The sequence below is a fragment of the Pinus tabuliformis genome, chromosome 2_2, assembly GCF_031772625.1.
Source record: "Pinus tabuliformis cultivar Carrire ecotype Pingquan chromosome 2_2, CPIR1, whole genome shotgun sequence".
Lineage (NCBI taxonomy): Eukaryota > Viridiplantae > Streptophyta > Pinopsida > Pinales > Pinaceae > Pinus > Pinus tabuliformis.
This window is the reverse complement of record NC_142300.1, coordinates 1103317856-1103325115: the sequence shown is the minus strand read 5'-3', so window position 1 is coordinate 1103325115 and position 7260 is coordinate 1103317856.

The window sequence follows — 7260 nt, the reverse complement described above, 5'->3', positions numbered from 1 at the left end:
GTGTGGACAGTCGCCCAGGTGTTTGTGGAGTATGGGAAATAGTCACGTAGTAAATGTTTGCCCGTATTTACTAAACTTCATTAAATTCCTTAACTTTTGTGATGTGTTGCGGAATGGTTTGCGCGGTACTTCTGTTCTAGCTTCAGTCCTTCCATCTTCAAACAAAGACACAACCTGCAAAAATACTTCTGACAAGTATGGCTATTGTCAGGGTGTTTAACGCGGTGGTTGGGATTAATATTTCCAACACTCCCCCTTAATCACAATTTCTGCCATTGACAATTCCCAAACAGTTTCTGAGATAAACAAAACTTTCACGTGCCAATGGCTTTGTGAAGATATCAACAAATTGTTCCTGTGACTTGCAGTGCTGCAACACAATTTCATCATTGTTAATCAACTCTCTAATAAAATGATATTTAGCATCAATATGCTTGGTCCTCTTGTGAAATACAGAATTCTTTGACAATGAAATCGCTGAGGTTTGTCGCAAAAAATAGTTGTCGTTCCCTCTTGGTCATGACGAAGATCCCTCAACATCCTTCTCATCCAAACTGCCTGACACATTGCTATTGTTGCTGCGACATATTCAGCTTCTGCTGTTGACAGTGACACTATTGGCTACTTCTTGGAGGCCCATGAAATGGCTCCAGAACCAAAATGGAAAACATATCCTGACGTGCTCTTTCTGTCATCGACACTTCCTGCCCAATCACTATCAATGTAACCAACCAACCTGAAATCACTTGTTGTTGTGTACAAAACACCATACTGTTTTGTCCCATTGACATACCTTAGAATCATTTTCGCTGCTTGCCAATGTGTCTCCTTGGGTGTCTCCATGAACCTCGACACCAAACTTACTGCATACATTATATCCGACCTAGTGGCAGTCAAATACATCAAGCTGCCTATCATGCTTTTGTATAATGTCAGATTGACATTGCTGCTGCAATCTTCTTTGCTCAACTTCAACCCCATGACAGTTGGAGTTGGTGCAGGCTTGTTGTTCTGCATTTTAAACCTCTTCAAAATTTCTGCCACATACTTTTCTTGAGAGATAAAAATGCCATTTTTTGTTTGCTTCACTTCTACGCCCAAAAAATATCTTAATAGTCCAAAGTCAGTCATTTCAAATTCCCTCTTCATGACTTGTTTGAAATCAGCGATGAGGAAATCATCACTGCCTATAAAAATCAAATTATCTACATATAAGACAACAATAAGAATCTTACCATCGCTCTCTTTGATGTATAGAGTAGGCTCACCTTCACATTTGTCGAAACCCCAACAAGTAGGCATCTATCCTGCTATACCATGCGCGCGGTGCTTGCTTAAGCCCATAAAGAGATTTCCTCAACTGATACACTTTGTCTTCTTGGCCTTCTACCTCATAACCAGGCGGTTTCACAACATACACTTCCTCTTTCAGCACTCCATTCAAGAACGTTGATTTTACATCCATTTGATACACTTTCCTTTTATGCTGCGCGGAAATCGCCACAACCACGTGAATTGCCTCCATCCTCGCGACTGGTGCGAACGTCTCCGCGTAATATCTTCCATGCTACTACTTGTATCCTTTGACGACTAGCCTTGCTTTGTGCCTTTCAATCTTTCCCTCAATGTTGCTTTTGGTCTTATAGACCCACTTCACTCCAATGACATGTTTTCCTTTCGGAAGGTTCACTAACTCCCATGTGTCATTCCTTTCTATTGCTTCTATTTCTTCCTCCATTGCCGCAACCCATTTTTCTTCTTTGAATGCATCCTCAAAATGGATTGGGTCATCTACATGACAAAACAAGGCAAATAAGGAATTCAAATCAGTGCTACTATCAATTTCATCTTGCTCATAAATTTCATTTAAATTTCTAAATTTTGGTCTTCTTGTGCTTGCTGAATATGGGCTTGACATGTCACTTAGTGTTACGCTTTGCGCATGCTTCGAGAAGTGCTTGCTTGGCTACACGAAATTGTCCCATTATTCTTTGATGGCGTTGCTTGTTGCCTGCTTTGTTGCACTTGAATAGGAGTAGAGGGAGTCACTATTGAGGAATTACTTGTTGTTGTTAATTCCTCTTTGTCCTCATGTGGTATACATGCTTTGACATTGACTGTCTTTTCTAAACTTCCGTCCCACACTTCCTCTTCCATAAACTGCACATCTCTATTGATTATGACCTTCTTGGTTAATGGACTGTAGATTTTGTATGCTTTGGATTCATCACTATATCCAACAAATATACATTTCTCCCCCTTGCTTTCCAACTTCTTCCTCAACTCATCTGGGACATGTGCATACGCCACACATCCAAAAACTCTCATGTGAGTGACACTATGCTTTCTTCCACTCCATGCCTCTTCAGGAACTATGTTCTGGACACTTTTGGTTGGACATCTATTCAAGATATATGCTGCACAAGCAACAGCTTCAACCCAATAATCATTTGGCAAATGCTTTGCCTTCATCATACTCCTTGTCATTTCCATAATGGTCCTATTCTTCCTTTCTGCCACACCATTTTGCTAAGGTGTATACTTTGTTGTAAATTGCTTGTGAATTCCATGCTCCCTGCAAAATTGAAAGAAGTCATTTGAGATGTATTCGTCACCTCTGTTAGTCCTAAGGACTTTGATGTAGTGTTCGCTTTGCTTCTCAATAAGAGCTTTGTATTGGTGAAAGTGCTCAAACACTTCACTTTTCTGTTTTAGGAAATAGACCCATGTCTTCCTTGTGTAGTCATCTATGAAGGTCAATAAATAGTGGTTGCCACCAATTGATGGTGTCTGCGTTGGTCCACATAAATCTGAGTGGACAATCTCCAAAGGTGTCTTTGCCCTTACTGACTTTCCCGTTGGAAATGTCTCTCTATGTTGCTTGCCCAAGATACATCCTTCACATAGGCTATCTGGTTTTTCTACGAGTGGTAGTCCCTTCACCATGCCTTTCCTATGTAGTAAATTAAAACCTCCAAAGCTGAGATGTCCAAATCTCAAATGCCATAACCAATTTTCATCTTTAATCTCTGCTTGAAAGTTTACTTGTATGACAACTGCATCTTTTCTTTCATCCTCTTGTGAGTTCATTGAGAGTTGTGCTTGTGCACCTTCTCTCTGCAATCTGATCTTATTTTTAGGGGAAACATTCTATTGTTTGTCATCTGAACCTTTGCAATCAACTGTCTGCTTGGAGGTCTATCCAAAATTGTGCACACATCATTTTTGAAAAAGACATTGTAGCCCTTTTGTATGAGTTGTACAATGCTCATGAGGTTATGCTTCAGACCGGGGACAAAGTAAACATTTGAGATGTACTTCTTCTCCCCCTTCTTTGTTAAGATATTAATCCTTCCTTTTCCTATGACAGAGACTTTGCTATCAGTCCCTAATGTCACTTCATATTCCACACTTTCATCTAGATTGGAAAACATTTCTATGTTTCCTGACATGTGGTTGCTACACCCTGAATCTAGATACCATACATCACTTTGTTTTTCTTGTGCTACATTACAAGCTAAAAACATGTTATCATGGTTCTTACTTTCTTTTGTGAAATTTACACTTGGTTTGTTACTAATGTCATATTGTTTCTTTCTATATTCATTTGCATAATGACCATACTTCTTACAGTAATGACATTGAACTTGAGATTTATCATATCTCTGACCTTCTGCTTGATTTTGGCTTGGGCCTTGACTTGGATTTTGATCGTGCCTCTTCCATTTGAGCTTGAAGGGCTTCTTCTTCCACCTCTGTGTGGGCTTCTTCCTCTTCCTCTAGCATATGATCTTCCTCTGCCTCGACCTTGACCAAATGATACTTCTGTCTTAAAGGCATGCTCCATTGAGGAGGTTGTTGCTCTATTCAGTCTATGTTCATGAGAAATCAGTGATGCATTAAGCTCATCCACTGAGAACTGTGAGAGATCCTTTGTCTCTTCTATGGCCACAACAATGGCATCAAACCTTGCTGGCAAACTTCTCAAAACTTTCTCAACTATTCTTCTTTCCTCAAGTGTCTCACCATGAGACCTGATTTGAGTAACCAGCCCAATTACATGTGAAAAAAACAAGTCTACATTCTCAGACTCTTTCATACAAAGTGTTTCAAAGTCTCTTCTCAACATTTGCAGCTTTGTTGTCTTGACTTTTGCCATGCCTTGGTAGGCTGTCTGGAGGGTGTCCCATGCTTGCTTGGACTTCGTTGTTGCTGCAACCCTTGGGAAAACACTTTCATGAACTGCTTGAAAAATGTAGAAGAGGGCTTTTGCATCCTTCTTCCTGTTGTCTCTTAACAAATCTCTTTCTGCTTGAGATAGGACATTGTATGTTGTTGCATCTGTTGGTTCTTGAAAACCATTCTCCACCAAATCCCAAATGTCTTGAGAAGAAAACAGGGCCTTCATTGTAATAGCCCAATAGTCATAATTTTTGCCATTAAAATGAGGTATTTGAGGATTATTCCATCTTGTGCTTGATGTTGCCATTTTTGAGTGTAAGAAAAAAAAAAAATTCTACCCACTGGTAAATATGCTAAAAACAATCTTCCCTTGAAACAATTTTAACTGCTAGTAAAAATACTTGTTTTTACATTAACAGAGTTTAACCCGCTCTGATACCATGTTAGAAAAATATAATTTATGGGGCAGAAGGGAGAGGTTTCATGAAGCTTGATTTCACGCAGAGGGGAGAGGTTTCGTCAAGCTTAATTTCCCACAGGCAACTATCCAGAGGCTTAATAAAACACAGATTTCAGTTACAACAAAAACACAGAGTAGAATAGAGTAAAGCTTGGAACAACACAATAAAACTTAGGTTTAAATTATAATTCATGAAAATACATTCATATGACAATGTGGCTCATTCACCAAGTAAAAACAAGGTTTACAGTGATTTTTACACTTCACCAGGCGTTACGGAGTAACACATAGTAACTATTTTTTTCACGCACCCACCAAAATTTGCTCCACCATTTTTTTCTCCCTACCTCACAGAGTCTCCCTTATACAAAATGACTTTTACATTCATATTTATCTCAACATGCAATTTGAAATTAATACATGACATAAAAAAATAATTAATATGTTGTTGTTGTTGAGTGTGGACAGTCCCACAGGTGTTTGTGGAGTATGGGCAATTTGCTCCTCGATTTTTTCCTCCCTACCTCACAGACTCTCCCTTATACAAAATGACTTTTACATTCATATTTATCTCAACATACAATTTGAAATTAAAAATAATTAATATGTTGTTGTTGTTGAGTGTGGACAGTCCCACAGGTGTTTGTGGAGTATGGGAAATAGTCCGCAGTAAATGCTTGCCTGTATTTACTAAACTTCATTAAATTCCTTAACTTTTGTGATGTGCTGCGCCATACTTGTGTTCTAGCTTAGGTCCTTCCATCTTCAAACAAAGATGCAATCTGCAAAAATACCTCTGACAAATATGGATGTTGTGAGGCTATGTCACTGTGTTTAATGTGGTGGCTGGGATTAATATTTCCAACATGTTGGTCAAGGGAATAATCTAGAAAGACGTAGGTCATTCATGAGCGGAGGCAACCATCCATATTTTGTCTTTGAATCAAGCGAAGAATCACAAATCTTATCGGACTTTAAAGGGGCTTGCAAGGGCCTTAATGTTTGTTGGGTGTTGAAACATGATGCTTGAAAGCTGCAAAATCGGACACTTTACCTTCGATTTCATCCTAATCCCCTAGCGTTGCTAGTACCGTCAATGGCTGTTGCACTGTTGGCCTTCCTAGCTGACCTGTTAGGGATATGGTTCCAAATGGAACGAGAATAAATGCAGAAAACTCATATTTTGGAATTCCCAGCATTTTCTCAAATTCTAATATGTAAGAAGAGCACTCAGACAATACGATGCGAGTTGTAGCCACCAATTTATACATTAAATGCTTTAGGTTTGAGTAGGATATAGCGCTACACCTCTGTGATAGCAATGTCTAAATCAATTACACGAGCAACCAAAGATGGGTAAAACCCTACGAGTGAGCATTCTCCAGCCTTAGTTGCAAAAGATGGGTAAAACCTACGAGTGAGCATTCTCCAGCCTTAGTTGCTTTTGTGGTTTTCTATGCCATTGGATATCCATTCCCAAGTCATTGTTATTTCATGTAATTATGTGAAACTAAGAAAATGTTAATTGAAATGTCTTTTACTCTGGAGTAGCCACCACTTGTTGCAAATGATCATGTCCGCTAAAAACTGTGTTGTGTATGTGTCTTCCTAATAAAATGTCTAGGAAACTCGTTAGTTATGTAACTGTCAACTCGAGTACCCTTTCCTCAACTTGAGCTAAAGTCTATTAATCCATAGTTAGAAAATTTCATTACCTCAACACCAGCCACGGTTTCCTAGATAGCTTTGCTGTCAAAATACTCAGATAGGTCATTATATCAATCCGCATGGGTTATAGCTTTGTTTTCCCTTTTCTCGGTATGGGCTCAGTGCTTTTTCGTTAATATTTCATAAGAGGATAATGACATTATCCGAATAGGTTATAGGTTTGTTTTCCCTTTTCCCGGTCTCGGCTCACTGGATATAGGTTTGTTTTCCCTTTTCCCGGCTCGGCTCACTGCTTTTTTGTCAATATTTTATTGGAAGATAATGACGTATCCGAATAAGCTATAATTTGTTTTCCCCTTACCGAGTCTGGGCTCACTTTTTTTTCCTCAATATTTCATACGAGGATAATGACATATCTCAAATATTCCTTATTTAGATGAATTTTTCCTGGACCATGTAACATGTTTTTAATGTCTGACTGTACGGCGAATAACCATTTCATTACAAAAGATGAAACATTTTTTTTTGGTGGGTAATATGCTTTTCCTTACGATGAATGATACTCAAGTTTCCAGTGGCATGGCCCCAGCTTATAATGCATAGATGAAGTCAAAATTATTAAATGGAAATGATGCAAGTTAAGAGACATGGTTTTACACATATTTAACTAATCACACTTGTCTTCCTCGTTGGCCGCCCGAGTTATCACTCTGTCTAGCACAAAGTACATTTTACGCTGGCTACTATCGACGAGGACACCAGGCTGCATGTCGCCCTTGTTTATATAATATTTATTGCACTATTATTACAGTGTGCATGTTAGTTTAATAGGCAACGGGTTGCAAAAGTGTGATAAATGATCCGATCAAATCGGAGAGCACTCATTGCAGTCGCGACCCTTTTTTTTATGGGCACAACTGTAAAATGAAAACTTTCTGAATAAACTGTTA